General features: G+C 43.3%; 1 pseudogene; it reads right to left on the reverse strand.

Moving 5' to 3' along the window:
* Positions 1–2,140: 2,140 nt before the first annotated feature.
* On the reverse strand, positions 2,141–2,823 carry LOC104846254 (serine/threonine-protein phosphatase 4 regulatory subunit 3B-like; annotated as a pseudogene).
* Between the last annotated feature and the right edge of the window lie 15,677 nt (positions 2,824–18,500).

Below are 18,500 nucleotides of genomic sequence, written 5' to 3' on the forward strand. Positions count from 1 at the left end.
TTACAATCACAAAATGGAGGACAACCACACAATACTGGGACACAGTTTCCTGTGTGTAAAAGTGAGACTGAGGGGGTCAGGAGGTAGAGATTGGTGAGGATAAAGTAACAGGGAGTCGTCATTCTCAAAGAAACATAAATATCCCTGGTATTAAGAAAGGAAAAAAAAAAAAGATGAGGATGAAGTGAGGGGCTATAAAATGCAGTGAGATTTAATTACTCAAGAATTTTTTCAAATTATTAAAAAAATTATAATTGTGTAATGGTATAATTGCTGTTGTACACTAATGTGGCAACATAAGTTCAGGGGACATTGTGTTTGTATTAGTCAAGCATGAGGTCAGCCTAGGGGGAAAGCTGCTGGTATCTTCCTGAAATTTAGGTCTGCATTGATCCTGAGAAAGGGAGAGAATATGTGGCATCATGCCCAGGTCACACCAGGACTCAGGGCAGAAACATAAGCTTCTCAAGTGGTTCACATGTCTTCTTTTGTGTGTGGCAGGAAGACAGCCCCAAACCTGTGCAGGTGGGTGACTCAGATGGAGAGAACCTTTGAACCTGGGCCCTGAAGAGTGAGCAGGCCCTGGTGTTGGAGGTCAGGAGACTCCACCTGGCTCACAGGATTGAGGACCTGGAAAGGGAGCTGTCCCTCCTCCTTCAGGTGGCAGGTCACAGCACATGTGCTGAAAGGAGCTGGCCTGGCCAACATGGCAGCCTGGACTTCACTTCCTCCTTCCAGGCTTGAGCGCACTGAGTCACAGGGAACCCTATAGCTGCCGTTGATGGGAGGTACCTTCCCTTTGGGAGCTGTTGAGCTGCATTGGGCCCGGGAGTGCTTGCTCCATTCTCATGACATGTTCTTACTGGAAAACACCCTGATTTTCTTCAGGTCCTGAGCCCTGGCTTGGGCTGATTTCTGCATTTAAGCCTTGGGGCGAGGGGAAATAAACTGCCACACAGGTTGAGAACACTAAACATGCTCCACCACTGGCCATCTCCTCAATCCTTCAAGATGCTCACCACTGGCCACTGCAGTCCAGGCTAGAAGCCCACTGAGAACTTCACTTGGGGCACTGGCTTCAGATGGGAGCAGTTCTAGAGTAAGGACCACAAACATGTACCCACTGCCATGATACTGTATTCGCATGTGCCGTTTCTCAGCACTCCTCTCTGCTGAGTCACCCACATCCCTGAGATCACTCATGGGAAAGCTTAAGAGGCCATACTGCCTTCTTGGCTCCAGCTGAGCTCTTGGACTACAGAGGGTTAGGTGGTCTTCACCAGGGCCCCAGCCTCCAATGCAGGCACTTTCAACTTTGAGTCTCACTTGGAGCTTTGGAGGCCCTTCCTCTCCCAGTTGCTCCAGCTAAAACTCTCTTCATCCTTTAAAACCTATCCCAGATGCACTCTCTCCATAAAAGCCTTCCTGAGTCCTGTCCTGATCTCTCTCTGCTTTGAGTCCTCATGTTGTTTTCTTACTGTTGTCTAATTCCTACTTTAATCCCTTATAATAAAATCATTTGTACCATGTTTTTTGCCTTCTTTTAGATTATAAGTTCCTAAAGACAGAATGTGTCTCTCACTCATCTTGGAATAACAGACTCACACAGAGCACACTGCTTTGCACTTTCAGGGCACTGGGTGACCCAAGGGTGTTTCTTGCACTTAGCTGACCACACAGACACAGCTTCTAGACCCAGAGACCACATAGTCGGGACAGGGAGGCCACACCAGCACATGTGACAGTGAACAAAGGAAGGTGGCACAGAATCAAGTGCCAAACCATGGTTACAGTGTAGAATGGATGCAGGAGCTCAGTAGAAGGAGATGAAGCACCAAGGGCTGGAATCTGGCAGGAAACTTCAAGGAGGGATTGGGACTTTGTCCAGGCCTTCGAGGATATGAAAAATTGGGATAGTTATATAGGGAAAGGGAGAAGGGAAACTATTTCAGGCTAGTTGGGTGGCTAGAAAAAAAGAAGAGTGAGAGAACAATATCAAGGTATCTTAAAAAGGAATTAGGGTGGGATCAGTTTAGGAAGAGAAAACCACAAGAGAAAGTAGGAGGTGGAAAAAGTGTCCCGATGCACCAGGAATCCAGATGTGTCAGACTCCTAAGCTCACCTGTCGGTCCTTCTCCAGGTGGCCCCTGTGCACCTCCCTGCTGTGCCAGGAAATGCCCCTGGGCCCATGGCCAGGCTGTTGCTGAGGCCACCAGCTCAAGCTACAGAGCCACATCCTTCCTCTTCCAACTGCCTGAGTGTAGTCTGGGGCTCAGCCCTCATAGCTGTATCTTGTCAAGTTGATGTAAGGTTTGCAGGGCCCTATATGGAGCTTAAAAATATATATGTAGTAGCTGATCATCCATGCCCATTACAATTTCAAGAGCAGGAAGAATCCCCAATTTTACCAAAGTTTTGAAAAACGCATCCCTGTTTTGAGGTTGTAATGTCTGAGGAAACGCGCAGAATTCCTTGAAAAAAAAAGTAACCAATTCAAGCATTTTATCATGATCTGTAGCATCATCTGTTAATTGTGCAAAAACTTCAGACAAAAACTTTTCCTGCAACATGCTGACTATCTCAACTTTGGTGAAAAAAATAAAAGATGTAAGAGTAGAAAGAAAATTCTCTTCAAAAACGGATTGCGTAGGCAAAATGATGTCCTGAATATACTGTACCCTGTAAGTCTGGTGTATTTTTTGCCTTAGTTCAGAGTCTGTTATTGGCATAATTTCCTTAAACTTTGCAGTTTTGGTCAAGAATTCTCTACGCCTTTTTGGCTGCCAAAGCAGGGTTATATTCAAGGCATCCCAGGACATCCATGGATACACTTTTATTCATGATACTTTTCATTCTGTTGTGCATAGGGTCGCTATGAGTTGGAGCTCACTCGACGGCACCTGACAGCAACAACAACATAAGGAGCTGTGCCCCAGGCAGGGAGCCCAGAGTACCTGAGCAAGTGTTTATGCCTAGAGGGCAGCAGCTTTACCTGCTCTTCCAGACATCAATATGACCCCACTCACTGTCAGTGTCTCAAGCTCTCCTAGAGGGGCTTCCTTGGGCCTCGTTTCTATTCACCTAGAGCTTCATTTTCATAACAAAGCGGTCTTCTATTAGTGTCTGTAAGATTCTAAGATTCAGAACTTCAGGCCACTGAGAGAGGAACAAGCTGCTTCTGGGGGTCACAGTCTCTAAATGGAATCCTCCCTGGTGGACATGGGGAAGAAGAGGTGTCTGCTAATCTCCAGCTGGGTTTTGCTTTGCTGGCTGATACAACGTTTGCAGAAATGTTCATCATTGTTCTGTATGGAGGTAACTTACTGTCTTAGGCTGGGTTCTCTAGAGAAGCAAAACAAGGGAAGCACATATATATATATATATATATATATACACACAGAGGGAGATTTATCTCAAGGAAATGCCTCACATGTTTGTAGAGGTTTTCAATTTCCAAGCCTTGGGGTCAGGTGTCAGGTGTCAGGCTGGAGGCTTCTTCTGACTCATGTAGCTGCAGGGGCTGACAAACCCAGGGGCCACTGACTCACAGGCTGTGAAGGCCAATGAATCCCAAGATAGGCACGTAAGACAGCAGACTGCTGGATCACAGGCTGTGGAGGCTGAAGAATCCCAAGATCAGCAGGTAAGCTGCTAGCTCAAGTTCCAAGAACTGAATGTCATGATGATGAGCCAGATGCAGGGTACAGTGTGAGAGCCTGGATGGAACATCCATTTATATACTGGAGGGAGGCCACACCTCCAAGGAAACTCCCTTTAACTGATTGGCTGCTCATAGCAGATCTCATCATGGAGTTGACTACATCATTAGGTGACTGTCAAATTACATCATTATAACTGCCAAACTACATCATAACTGCCAAACTACTGAGAATCATGGGCCAACCATATTGACACACAACCTTGACTGTAACAATCCATCCCTTGTCCACTTGACACCTGTACACATCTCCTTAAGTCATACATAATCTCTGTATAAAGACATAAAATAATACTCATGAGTAACAAGATTCAGCTAAAGCGTGTAAGACTGAAAACTCACTAGACCTATTTACATCTTATATAACTGACGAAAACAAAAATATCTGCAACTGATCACATGGTCATAACTAGTATTTAGAACTACCTTCTTCCACCACCCATTCTATATTCCCTTTGCCCTCAGCAAGCACCTGAACTAGTCGTAGTTCTTTGCCTGGTGGAATGGCCCAAACCTTTATTCCTGAAGTGTTTGGGCCTTTAGCAGTCACGTCATAACTGGGTTGCTATAGTTTTTGGTCGACTTTAATCACAGGACATGGTAGTACCAAGAGCTGTGCTAAGGGATCTCCTGTAGTCCAGACATACTCTTTATTACCTCCATTCTGTAATGTCAATCCAATTTCCTCTTGGTAATAAGGATCAATCACACCAGCCAGTATGGTAACTCCCTTCTTTGCCTGTTTATCCAGAGGCATGAGGAGCCCAAGGTGGCATTCTTAACATCCAGTTCAATGGGATCAGTGATGTGACTCTACAGGGGAGCATTCCTTCCTTTGGAACTAAGATCTCTAGACAAACAGGGCATAGGGTCGTGGGGACAAGAAGCAAAAATTTTGTGAGTGGGTCACTAGGGTTAATAGTGATGGGTACACTTCCTATTTATATCCCTGATTCCTGGACCCATGAACCCTGGATATGGGAGAAACAACACCATATATTGAATGCTGGTTTAGAGCATATACAGCCTCCTGGAGAACATTGCCTCAACACTGCAAAGCATTGCCACCTAGCTGGCACTGTAATTGTGTCTTTAGAAGGCCATCCGATTATTCTATCAAGCCAGCTGCTTCAGGATGACGGGGAACATGGTAATACCAGTGAATTACATGAGCATGGGTCCATTGCTACAATTCATTTGCTGTGAAGTGAGTCCTTTGATCCGAGGAGATGTTGTGTGGTATACCATGACAGTGGAGAAAGCATTCAGTATGTCCATGAATGGTAATTTTGATGGAAGCGTTGGTGCAGAGAAGTCAGTTCCATATCCAGAGTAAGTGTCTATTTCAGAAAGAACAAAACACTGCCTTTTCTGCGATGGAAGCAGTTCAGTGTAATCAACCAGCCACCAGGTTGCTGACTGATCACCTTGAGGAATGGTACCATATCAGGACTCAGTGTTGGTCTCTACTGCTGGCACATTGGGCTCTCAGCAGTGGCTGTAGCCAAGTTGACCTAGGCGAGTAGCAGTCCATGTTGCTGACCCCATGCATAACCTCCATCCCTGCTGTTACCACAATTTCGCGAGTTAGAGCCACCTGGCGCAAATAGCCAATTCTTGAGACGGGATGAGGTGGGTAGCAAGAGCTTTATTAGATATACCAGTATATGGAGACAGAGGGGAATGATCTCTTCCTAAAGTCATATGTCTGCCTAGACTACTGATTGGCTCAGGTTTTTAAGGGAAAAGGGGGCCATAAGTTTTAGGGGTTTGTGGGATGTGCACTCTCTCTCTTCTGTTTGGTTTTGGTGGTTGTATCTCAAACATGTTGATCTTTTCCTGCCATTATCCCACCAGTTCAGGGGGTAGCTGGCGCCATCCTTTGTCTTATATGACAGGCTTAGATCAATATCGCTTCTTTTCCACAGTCCTAGAGGAAACATTAGTTAACACAACCATTTGGGAAGCTAACATCAGGACCTTACTTGGAGGCAGGGATGGGCTGGGGGAAGGAAAGAAGAGAAAGAAGAAAAAAAATTAGGCTCAGGTATTGTTCAAGATATGGCTGAGCAGCCTGTTTCACTACCACCATGGCCCCTATGCTGATGAGTCCATTGGGCAGTGACAGGAGTGCCTGGTGAAAGAGGATGACTGGTTTCCACAGAATGTGGTATCCTAACTATTTGATTGTTAAAATCCTCCTCTGCCGAAGTCACCCTTGGTGAGCACTCACATGAGACACAAATATCTTCACTTCTTTGGCCCATTCAGAGAAGTCTATCCACTTATCTCTTTCCCATATCTCCGTGCCTCCGATTTTCCAATCACGTTCCTTCCAAGTCCCTGATCATCCAACCAAACCACTGGCCATAGCCCATGAATAAGTATATGTCATAGATTGAATTATATCCCCCCAAAAATGTGTGTATCAATTTGGCTGGGCAATGATTCCTGGTATTGTGTGATTTTTCTATATGTTGTAAATTCTGCCTCTGTGATGTTAATGAGGAAGGATGGGAGTCAGTTGTGTTAGTAAAGCAAGACTCAGTCTACAAGATTGGGTTGTGTCCTAAGGCAATCTTTTGAGATATTAAAGAAAGAGGCGAGCAGAGAGACGACGGACCTCACACCACCAAGAAAGCAGTGCCAGGAGCAGAGCACGTCCTTTGGACCTGGAGTCCCTGTACAGAGAAGCTCCTAGTCTGGGGGAAGATGGATGAGAAGGGTGAGAGAGAAAGCCTTCCCCTGGAGCTGACACCCTGAATTTGGATTTTAGTCTACTTTACTGTGAGGAAATAAATTTCTCTTTTGTTAAAGCCATCCATTTGGGGTATTTCTGTTACAGCAGCACTAGATAACCAAGACAGTATACAATCATACATCTGGACATTTCTCCTCCCAAAGTGAACAACCAGGTGCACTGCTTGAAGTTCTGCCCTTTGGGAGGATTTCCCTTCACCACTGTCCTTCAGGGAGGTCCCAGGAAGGGGCCGTAGTGCTGCTGCTGTCCACTTTCAAGTGGTGCCTGTGTATCACACAGAACCATCTGTAAACCGGGAACAGGTTTTCTCTTCCTCAGTCAAACTGATCATAAGGAACTTGCCATGAGGCCATGGGTGCAGACTGGGAGATGAAAGGTAATGTGATAGCAGTGGAGACAATGGGCATTTGGGCCACTTCCTCTTGCAACTGACTTTTGCCTTCAAGTCCAGCTTGAGCCTGATCTTGTATATACCACTTCCTTTTAATGATGGAATGCTCTTGTGCGCGATCCACTTTATGATAGCCTGTTGGTCAGAAGACACCCAGTTTGTGATAGGCAGCTCAGGCCGATGGTGAGTTGTTGGACCATGGTTAAGAGTTCAGTCTCTGGTAAGGTCCAGAAACAAGCCAAAAGCTGTTTCTCTAAGGGAGACTAGTAGACGCATAGCCAAGATGGTGGACAAGTCAGACACATCAATCCACTCCGCTGCAAAAAGACCCAAAAAACATTGTAGACATTAATCCTGGAACCCTGAACTTTAAGTGAAAGGGTAAATTATTAGTTTGGAATTCACTGAGCAGAAGAAACTGATTGAAAACAGTGAAAGAGTAGAGGTAATGAGTAGAGGTTCCCTGATGACCGCCACAGCACAGAAAAACCAAACCAAATTTACAGGAAATATTAAAGGGAGTCCTTCAGTTTGAGAACCAACAACATCAGACAACAACCTGAGGGTGGGACAAAGGACAACATCAGCCAAATTACCAACGTAGGTAAAGAATCCTCAATAATAAAACAAAACTAAAAGATTTAAAACAGGGAAAAAATGAGGTCAATCTGTAAATGATGACAATGTCAAAACAGTGAAAGGGGAAATAAATAGTGTACGTAGGAATAGAACTTTCAAATGGAGAGGAAATCAAGGCAATACCAGGTAATAAATGACTGGTTCAAACTCAGAAAGATAAGTGTAAATCTCAATGTAACCACAAAGATAGTTAACAAGCCTACTCATCAAAATAAATGAGAAGAAAAACTTAAAAACCCAATAAACAGAAATGCAGACCAAAACTTCAATGAGATTTCATCTCACTCCAACAAGGCAGGCATTAATCCAAAAAAAACAACAACAAAAAAAAATAATAATAAATGTTGGAGAGGCTGTGGAGAGATTGGAACACTTATACACTGGTGGGAATGTCAAATGGTACAACCACTTTGGAAATCGATTTGGCCCTTCCTTAAAAAGCTAGAAATAGAACTACCATACGATCCAGCAATCCCATGCCTCGGAATATATCCTAGAGAAATAAGAGCCTTACACGAACAGGTATATGCACACCCATGTTCACTGTAGCACTGTTTACAATAGCAAAAAGATGGAAGCAACCAAGGTGCCCATCAACGGATGAATGGGTAAATAAATTATGGTATATTCACACAATGGAATACTATGCATCGATAAAGAACAGTGAGGAATCTGTGAAACATTTCATAACATGGAGGAACCTGGAAGGCATTATGCTGAGTGAAATTAGTCAGTGAAACATTTCATAACATGGAGAAACCTGGAAGGCATTATGCTGATTGAAATTAGTTGCAAAAGGACAAATATTGTATAAGACCACTGCTATAAGAACTTGAGAAATACTTTAAACTGAGAAGAAAACATTCTTTTGTGGTTATGACGGTGGCAGGGGGGAGGGAGGAAGGGTGGGAGAGAGGTATTCACTAATTAGATAGTAGATACGAACTACTTTAGGTGAAGGGAAAGACAGCACACAATACAGGGGAGGTCAGCACAATTGGACTAAATCAAAAGCAAAGAAGTTTCCTGAATAAACTGAATGCTTCGAAAGCCAGCGTAGCAGGGGCAGGGGTCTGGGGACCATGGTTTCAGGGGACATCTAAGTCAACTGGCATAATAAAATCTATTAAGAAAACATTCTGCATCCCACTTTGAAGAGTGGCGTCTGGGGTTTTAACGCTAGCAAGCAGCCGTCTAAGATGCATCAATTGGTCTCAACCCACCTGGACCAAAGGAGAATGAAGAACACCAAGGACACAAGGTGATTATGAGCCCAAGAGACAGAAAGGGCCACATGAACCAGGGTCTACATCATCCTGAAACCAGAAGAACTAGATGGTGCCCAGCTACAACTGATGACTGCCCTGACAGGGAACACAACAGAGAACCCCTGAGAGAGCAGGAAAGCAGTAGGATGCAGACCCCAAATTCTCGTAAGACCAGACTTAATGGTCTGACTGAAACTAGAAGGACCCCAGTGGTCATGGCCTCCAGACCTCCTGATGCCCCAGGACAGGAACCATTCCCAAAGCCAACCTTTCAGACATGGATTGGACTGGACAATGGGTTGGAGAGGGATGCTGGTGAGGAGTGAGCTTCTTGGATCAGGTAGACACTTGAGACCATGTTGGCATCTCCTGCCTGAAGGGGAGATGAGAGAGTGGAGGGGGTTAGAAGCTGGTGAAATGGACATGAAAAGAGAGAGTGGGGGGAGAGAGCGGACTGTCTCATTAGGGGGAGAGTAATTGGGTGTGTGTGAGAGACTGACTTGATTTGTAAACTTTCACTTAAAGCACAATAAAAATTATTTAAAAAAACCCAATAAACACAAAATCTATAATAATGAAAGAAATGAAAAGAAATTTCACCAAAAAGAGACCTCAGCACAGGAAAGTAAGAGGAACAAAAAAATTTGTCATCACCACACACAAAAACATACACAAAATCACAACAAAATGGCAGCAATAAACTCACAGCTATCAACAATCATACTGAATGTAAATGGCTTAAATGCACCTGTAAAGAGACAGAGAGTGACAGAATGGATAAAAAATAACACAACCCATAAATATGCTGCTTACAAGAGGCACACCTTAGACACAAAGACAAACATATTAAAAATTGAAGGATGGAAAAAATATATTAAGTGTGAATGTTAAGGTTGTGTGTCAGTTTGGCTGGGCCATGATTCTAAGTGGTTTGGCAGTTGTATAATGTTATGATCACTTCCCTGCTGAAATTTGATATGTGATCATCTCCATGATGGGATCTGCCTTTTTCTGCATACTTGTTTCCAAGGCCCATTGGAAGCAGTTTGCTTTCAGCTGGTAAGGCCACCAACACACCTTCAGTGTCCTACCTCAGAGATATGACAATTCTCCAGCCGTATGTCACATTTAGTCTGTAGGGAACTTGATCACCTTTTCCTTCCACAAGACATCACACTGGTCCGTTACATTGGTGACATTATGCTGATTGGATCTAATAAGGAAAAAGAGTCAATGACATTTGCGTGCTAGAAAGTAGGAAATTAATCCAAGAAAAATTCAGTGAAGTTTGTAGGGGTTCAGTGGTATGGGGCATGTCAAGATATTCCTACTAAAGTGAAGGATAAGTTATTGACTCTGGCCCCTCCAAGAACTAAAAAGGAGGCACAATGCCTAGTGGGCCTCTTTGGATTTTGAAGGCAATATATCCCTCATTTGAGTGTGCTGCTCTGGCCTATTTACCAAGTGATTTGCAACGCTGCTAGTTTTGGGTGGGAACTATACCAAAAAAGGCTCTGCAACAGGTTCAGGCTCCCAAACAAGCAGCTCTGCCACTTGGACCATATGATCCAACTGATCCAATGCTACTTGAAGTGTCTGTGGCGGATAGAAATGTTTGGAGCCTAGGTGAATCACAGTGCGGACCCTTAGGATTTTGGAGCAAAGCCCTTTCCATCCTCTGCAGCTAACTATTCTCCATGTGAGAAACAGTATTTGGCTTGTTACTGGGCCTTAATAGAGACTGAACACTTAACCGTGGGCCACCAACTCACCAAGCATCCTGAACTGCTCATCATGAATTGAGTATTTTCTGACCTATAAAGTCATAAAGTTGGATGTGCACAACCGAACTCCATCGTTAAATGGAAGTGGTATATTTGAGATCGGGCCCGAGCAGGACCTCAAGGCACAAGTAAGTTGCATGAGGAGGTGGCCCAAATGTCCATTGTCTCCACTCCTGTCACATTACCTTTCATCTCCCAGTCTGCACCTATGGTCTCATGGGGAAGTTCTTATGATCAATTTCATTGAGGAAGAGAAAATCTGTTCCTGGTTTGCAGATGGTTCTGTGTGATACGCAGGCATCACTCCAAATGGACAACAGCAGCAGTATAGCCCCTTTCTGGGAACTCCCTGCAGGACAGTCACCAAGGGAAATCCTTCCAATGGGCAGACTTTGAACAGTGCACCTGGCTGTTCACTTTGGGAGGAGAAATTGCCAGATGTATGATTGTATACTGATTCATGAGCTGTGGCCAATGGTTTGACTGGATGATCAGGTTCTTGGAAGGAACATGATTGGAAAAATGGAGACTAGGAGGTACAGGGAAGAGGTAAGTGGATAGACCTCTCTGAATGGCCCAAAGAAGTATAAGGGGTGTACTGTATCTCATGTGAATGCCTACCAAAGGGTGACCTTGACAGAGGAGGATTTCAACCATCAAGTGGATAGGATGAAGCTTTCTGTGGAAACCAGTCAACCTCTTCCCCCAGCCACTCCTATCACTGCTCAATGGGCTCATGAACAAAGTGGCCATGGCAGCAGAGATGGAGGTTATGCATGGGCTGAGCAACATGCACTTCCACTTACCAAGGCCAACTGGGCTACAGCCACTTCTGAGTGCCCAATCTGCCAACATTAGAGGCAGTGCTTTACTGAAACCCCCATATGACACCATTCTGAAAGGCAATCAGCTAGCAACCTGGTGGCTGGTTGATTATATTGAACTGCTTCCATCATGGAATAGCAGCGTTTTGTTCTTATTCAAATAGACTCTTACTTTGGATGTAGATTTACCTTCCCTGCATGCAATACTTCTGCGAAAACTACCACCCTTGGACTTACAGAATGCCTTATCATCATGGTCTCGCACACAGCATTGCCTCAGATCAAAGGACTCATTTCACAGCAAATGAAGTATGGCAATTGGCTTATGCTCAAAGAATTCAGTGGTCTTACCGGTTCCTGAAGCAACCGGCTTGATAGAACGATGGAATGGCCTTCGAAAGACACAATTATGGTGCAAGCTAGGTCACAATACCTTGTAGGGTTGGGGCAATGATCTCAAGGAGGCTGTATATTCTCTAAACTGACATCTAATATATGCTGCTCTTTCTCCTATAGCCAGGATTCATGGGTCCAGGAATCAAGGAGTAAAAATGGGAGTGGGACAACTCACTATTACCCCTAGTGACCCACTTGCAAACTTTTTGCTTCCTGCCCCTGTGACCCTATGCTCTGCAGTTCAAGAGGTCTTATTTCTGAAGCAAGCGATGCTCCCTCCTGGAGACACATCACTGATTCCATTGAACTGGATGTTAAGAATGCCATCTGGCAACTTTGGGCTCCTTATGCCTCTGGATCAACAGACAAAGAAGAGTGTTACCATATTGGCTGGTGTGATTGATCCTGATTACCAAGAGGAAATAGGATTGATATTACATAATGGAGGCATGGAACAGTATGTCTAGAATGCAGGAGATCCCTCAGGGTGTCTCTTAGTACTACCAAGCCCTGTGATTAAAGTCAACTGAAAACTACATCAACTTAATTCTGACATGACTATTAATGGCCCACCCTCTTCAGGAATGAAGGTTTGGGTCACCCCACCAGGCAAAGAACCACACCCCGCTGAGGTGCTTGCTCAGGTCAAAAGGAATACAGAACGGATGGTGGAAGAAGGTAGTTTTAAATACCAGTTACTACCATGTGACCAATTGCAGTAATGAGTACTGTAATTGTTGTGAGTTCTTCTGCATTGTATATGTACATCAAATATTTTTCTTTTCTTCGCTTATAAAATATAATGTGTAAATCGGGCTACTGCATTTTTGGTTGTATGTGTGTTAATTGTATCATATTAGGCACAACTTTAACATTATAACTGTCTTTATTTTGAGATTATGTATGGTTTAAGGAAATGTGCACAGGTGTAAAATTGACAAGGGGTGTACTGTGATCGTGAAGGTCGTGTGTCAACTTGGTTGGGCCGTGATTCTCAGCTGTTTGGCAGTTTTGATGTAGTTTGTCAGTCATATGATTGTGCGATCACTCCCTTGATGAGATTTTATATAATGTGATCACCTCCATGATGGGATCTGCTATGAGTTGCCAATCAGTTGAAAGGGAGTTTCCTTGGGGGTGTGACTTGCGTCAAATATATTTGGACTTTCTGGCAAGGTTTGTCAGCTTTTGCTTGCTCTGGATCCTGCAGCTGGCTCCTGTTCATCTGACTTCTGGTTCTTGGGACTTGAGGTAGCAGATTACTTGCCATCTTGCCTGCCAATCTTGGGAATCTTCAATCTTCACAACCTGTGAGCTAGAGCCATGCTATCTGACCTGCCAATCTTGGGTTTGCCAGCCCCCATGGCTCTGTGAGTCAGATGAAGCCTGTGTCTTGACCCATGGACTTGGGACATTCCAGCCCTGACAACACGTCAACTATTCACTTGATATAAATCTCTATATAAATATATATTTTTTGCTGGTTTTGTTTCTCTAGAGAACCCAGCCTATGACATGAAGCAAACAGAAAACTAAAAAGAGCAGGAGTGGGAATACTAATCTCAGCCAAAATAGACTTTAAGGCAAAATCCACCATAAAGGATAAGGAAGGACATTACATAATGATTAAAGGAACAATCCACCAAGATGACATAACCTTAATAAATATCTATGCACCCAATGATAGAGCTCCAAAGTACATAAACTCTAACTGCAATGAAAAGAGAAACGGACAGTTCCACAATAATACTAGGAGACTTCAACACAGCACTCTCGGTAAAGGACAGAATGTCTAGAAAAAAACTCAGCAAAGATACAGAAGATCTAAAGGTCAAAATCAATCAACTTGACCCATAGACATATATAGAACATTCCAGCTAACAGCATCAAAGTATATGTTCTTTACTAATGAACACAAAATGTTCTTGCACTTTAGGCCACAAAGCAACCCCCAATAAAATCAAAAACATCAAAATAATACAAAGCATCTTATATGATCACAATGACAGACAAGTAGAAATCAATAACAGAAAGAGCAAGGAAAAAATAAAAACTTGAACTCAATAACACCTTGCTTAAAAACAACTCAGTAATAGAAGAAGTCAAAGATGGAATAAAAAAGATTCCTAGAAACGAATGAGATTGAAAATACTTCATACCAAAACCTTTGGGACACAGCAAAGGCAGCATAGAAACAGATGGCACATATCAAAAAAGAAGAAAGGGCTAAACAAAACACTAGCCCTATAACTCAAACAGAGAACAGCTAAAAAGCCCACCGTCACCAGAAAAAAGGAAATAATAAAGATTAGTGAAGAAATAAATGAAATAGAGAAAAGAAAAACTATAGAATTAAGAAGACCAAAAGTCAGCTATTGGAAAAAATCAAAAAATTGACAAACCATTGGCCAAACTAACAAAAGAGAAACAGGAGAAGAAGCAAATAGTGCAAATAAGAAACGAAATGGGGGACATTACAACAGACTCAACTGAAATAAAAAGGATCATAACAGAGCACTATGAAAAACTACGTTCCAAAAAATCTGAAAATCGAGAGGAAATGGGCAAATTTCTAGAAACACACTGCCTACTTAAACTAACAAACTGAGGTAGAAAATCTGAACCAATTCATAACAAGAGAAGAGATTAAAAAGGTAATTAAAAAAAACTCCACCCTCCCCCCCCCAAAAAAAAGGTCTGGCCTGGATGGCTTCATGGGAGAATGCTACCAAACATTCAGTGAAGAGCTCACACCAGTACTACTTGAACTATTTCAGAGCATAGAAAAGAGAAGGATACTCCCAAATTCACTCTACGAAGCCACCAAACCCTGAAAACCAAGCCAGGCAAAGACATCACAAAAAAAGAAAATTACAGACCAATATCTCTCATGAATATAGATGGAAAAATTATCAATAAAATTCTAGCTAATAGAATTCAGCATCATATCAAAAAAATAATCCACCATGATCAAGTGGGATTCATACCAGGTATGCAAGGGTGGTTCAACATTAGAAAATCAATCAACATAATCCACCACATAAATAGAACAAAAGAAAAGAATCACATGATGTGATGGTTAAAATTGTATGTCAACTTGGCTGGGTCATGATTCTCAGTGTTTTGTTAGTTGTATAATGTTATGATCACTTCCCTGCTGAAATTTGATATGTGATCACACACATGATGGAACCTGCTGAGTGGTACTGGCAGGGACGGGGCCTGTGGTGGCTCACTGCCCCCTCAGGCTTCATCTCTCCGCCTTCCAAGGTTTTTTGGCTTGTTCTGGATCCAGCAGCTGCCTCTTGTCTGACCTCCAGTTTTGGGGACTTGAGCTTGTAGCTTACTTGTCCATCTTGGGATTCATTGATCTTCACAGCCTGTGAACAAGGGTCCTGCTCCCCAACCTGCTGATCTTGGGTTGGCCAGCCCCTGCAGCTATGTGAATCAGAGAAACTTTGTGGTCTTGCCTGCCTACCTTGGCATTCTTCAGCCTTCACAGCCTGTGAGCAGGAGCCCTGGTCTCTGACCTGCTGATCTTGGGTTCACCAACTTCTGTGGCTCCATGAATTGGGAAAGGCCTCTATGCTGATCCACGGACTTGGGATGCTCCAACCTCTACAATCGTGTGAGCTGTTTCCTTGATATAAGTCTCTATATGTTTATACGCTTTACTGATTTTGCTTCTCTAGAGAACCCAGCTTAAGACATTTGGTACCAGGAGTGGGGTGCTGCTCTACCAGATACCCAAAATGTAGGAGTTTTGAAACTGTAAATGGATAGAAGAATGACAGCAACAGAAGACCAACAGCGACAGAGAATCAACAGCAGCAGAACCAGGAGACCAGTACCAGACAGTGCTGGAGCTGACCCTGGGAGCAAGAGAGGTGACTGCCTTTGCACAGGAGGCTTCCTGGTGGAATGCGGTGCCTCCAGGCACTTATTGGTGGTGTAAGGCTTGCCAATCCCCAGAACAAGAAAGCTGGCTGCCTTCCAGCCAAAGTTTACTGGGAGAGTGGGGTGCCTCCAGGGACTTATTGGTAAAGTTACAGAGCTTTGGAACACTTGCCCCAGCAGGGCAGATGCGGGTGTGAGGCCCAAGGGGCTGAGAGGCCAAGGATCCAGGAAGTGAAAGCTGAAGAGGCAAGGAACACAAGAAACTGAGCTACCTCAGTCTCAAAAGCTATGGCCATGGCCTCAGGGGTTTCAAAGGGTGGACCCATGGCCTCTGATGTTTCTAAGGGTGGTGTTGCCACTTAGATAGACTAGGAGATGGTGTGCCTAAAGGCAAGGGAGCAGAGTTGCTGTCCTAGTGGGCCTAGAAGGTGGAGCTGAAGTCCAGAGCCTAGGGACATCCGCTCAGTCCAGAGAGTGTTGCCAACACTTAGATTCTGGAGGATAGGGCCATTGTGTAAATGGTCTCAGAGAAGAGAGGATTATTTACAAAGCTTTGAGGGCTAATGTAATGTGTACTGCTGACTTGCTTGGTGCCTGTTATCCCTTCTTTTCCTCCGGTTTCTCCAATTTCTAATGGAAATGTCTACCTTGTGCCCGTTCTGCCATTGCACCTTTGGAAGCAGATAACTTGTATTCTAGAGTTCACAGACGAGAAATTTTTGGATTTTGGACTTGGTGTTAAGATGTTTGGTATGATATGATGTGGTGAACATGTTTTGCATGTTGCAAGGGTATGATTTGGGGGGGCCAAAGTGTAGAATGTCATAGATTGAATTGTGTCCCCCAAAAATATATGTCAACTTGGTTAGGCCATGATTCCCAGTATTCTGTGGTTGCCCTCCATTTTGTGATTGTAATTTTATGTTAAAGAGGATTAGGGTGGGATTGTAACACCCTTACCAGTTCACATCCCTGATCCAATTTAAAGGAGTTTCCCTGGGGTGTGGCCTGCACCACTTTTTATCTCTTGAGAGATAAAAAGGAAAGGGAAGTAAGCAGAGAGGGGGGACCTCATACCACCAAGAAAGTAACACCAGGTGTAGAGCATATACTTTGGCCTCAGGGTTCCTGCTCAGAGAAGCTCCTAGTCTAGGGGAAGATTGATGAGAAGGCCGACGGAGAGAGAAAGCCTTCCCCTGGAGCTGACACCCTGAGTTTGGACTTCTGCCTACTAAACAGTGAAAGAATAGATTTCTCTTTGTTAAAGCCACCCACTTGTGGTATTTCTGTTCTAGCAGCACTAGATGACTAAGACACATGATCATCTCAATCGATGCAGAAAAGGCATTAGATAAAATTCAACACTCATTCCTGACAAAAACTCTCAATAAACTAGGAATAGAAGGAAAATTCTTCAGCATAATAAAAGGTGTCTATACCAAATCAACAGCCAACAATTTTCCTTTTTTTTTCCCTTGTGCCTTAGATGAAGGTTTATAGAGCAAATTAGTTTCTCATTAAACAATTAATGAACATATCATTTTGTGACATAGGTTGCCAACCCCACAACTTGTCAACACTGTCCCTTCTTGAACTTGGGTTCCCAATTTCCATTCATTCAACTTTCCTGTTCCCTCCTGCCATCTTGTACTTGCCCCTGAGCTGGTGTGCTCATTTAGTCTGATATAAATGGTTGAGGTATCTGTGCTATTGTTTTTTTAATGGGCCTGTCTAATCTTTGGCTAAAGATGAACCTCAGGAGCTACTTCAGTACTGAGTTAAAAGGGTGCCAACATCATTCTCAATGGAAAGAGGCTGAAAGTGTTCTCCCTGAGATAAGAAACAAGACAATGATGCCCGTTATCACCACTCTTATTTAACATTGTGCTGGAAATCCTAGCTAGAGCAATGAGGCAAGAAAAAGAAATAAATGGTATTCAAATTGGTAAGTGTCTTAGTTATCTAGTGCTCTATAACAGAAATACCACAAGTGGATGGCTTTAACAAAGTGAAATTTATTCTCTCAAATTTAGGAAGCTAGAAGTCTGAATTCAGGGTACCAGCTCCAGGGTAAGCCTTTCTCTCTCTGTCAGTTCTGGAGGAAGGTCCTTGTCATCAATCTTCCCTTCATCTAGGAGCTTCTCAGCACAGGGATCCTGGGTGCAAAGGATGCATGTTGCTCCCAATTCTGCTTTCTTGGTGGTAGGAAGTTCCCCGTCTCTCTGCTCACTTCTCTCTTTTATATCTCAAAAGAGATTGACTCAAGATACAACCTAATCTTGTAGATTGAGTCCTGCCTCATTCACATAACTGGCTCTAATCCTGCCTCTATTAACATCATAGGGGTAGGATTTACAACACATTGGAAAATCACATCAGGTGACAAAATGGTGGACAATCACACAATACTGGGAATCATGGCCTAGCCAAGTTGACACACATTTTGGGGGGACACAATTCAATCCATAACAGTAAGGAAGAAGTAAAACTATCCCTATTTGCAAACTCTATGATACTATTTGTAGAGAACCCCCAAAGATTCCACAAGAAAACTACTGGAACTAATAGAAAGATTCAGCAGAGTAGCAAGATAAAAGACTAATGTACAAAAATCAGTTGGATTCCTATACACCAAAAAAAAAAAAAAAAAAAAAAAAAACCTTTGAAAAGGAAATCAGGAAAACAATACCATTTATGATAGCCCCTAAAAAGATAAAACACCTTGGAATAAACAGAACCAGGGATGTAAAAAATCTATACAAAGAAAACTACAAAATGCTGCTGCAAGAAACCAGAAGAGGCCAACATAAATGGAAAAACGT

This window comes from Loxodonta africana, chromosome 23 (genome assembly GCF_030014295.1).
Source record: "Loxodonta africana isolate mLoxAfr1 chromosome 23, mLoxAfr1.hap2, whole genome shotgun sequence".
In the NCBI taxonomy this organism is placed as follows: Eukaryota; Metazoa; Chordata; class Mammalia; order Proboscidea; family Elephantidae; genus Loxodonta; species Loxodonta africana.